Source organism: Tupaia chinensis, unplaced genomic scaffold (genome assembly GCF_000334495.1).
Source record: "Tupaia chinensis unplaced genomic scaffold, TupChi_1.0 Scaffold000468_1, whole genome shotgun sequence".
Classification (NCBI taxonomy): domain Eukaryota; kingdom Metazoa; phylum Chordata; class Mammalia; order Scandentia; family Tupaiidae; genus Tupaia; species Tupaia belangeri.
The window spans coordinates 1,025,298-1,025,856 of NW_006159977.1; positions in this window are offsets into that span (position 1 = coordinate 1,025,298).

Here is a 559-nt window from a genome sequence, read left to right on the forward strand (position 1 = left end):
CATCTGTAACATGGGGAAAAACGGGCTTCAAAAATTTTACAAAACTGTGAAACTGAGATTATGTTTCTGAAGTCCTCAGCACGAGCCTGTCTCAGGGCTCCTGAAGCCCGTGGTGAAATACCGTGGGGCGGAATGATGCCCGGACAGTGGCTGGGTGGTGTATACGCCTCCAAGTCGCACAAGTCAGTCCTGAGGCTTCCCTTCTCCACCAGCCATGAACAGGAGACAAGGGTGCCCCCCCGCGGTGTGTCCCCGTACCCCCTGGAGAGGAGCCTGTCTGCACAAACCAAAGGGTTCCACTAACAGATGCTAAAGACGGGCGCCGAGCACACAGCAGGCCGGCTCCCCGTCCGCCCCTCGAGGGTCCTGAGTGGGTCCGCTGCCGGCCACACCAGCGCCAGGGCTAAAGAGCAGAGCTGGCGCTTCAGCAATGCAACTCCGAGGAAGGGCTGCGGCCGCCCAGCGTCACCCGGCCCAGCCCAGAGTGCTCCTGGGCGTCACTCGAGCCCCTTCATTCAAAAATTCCGCCCCCGGTTCGCACAGTTCCGACGCCCTGGCG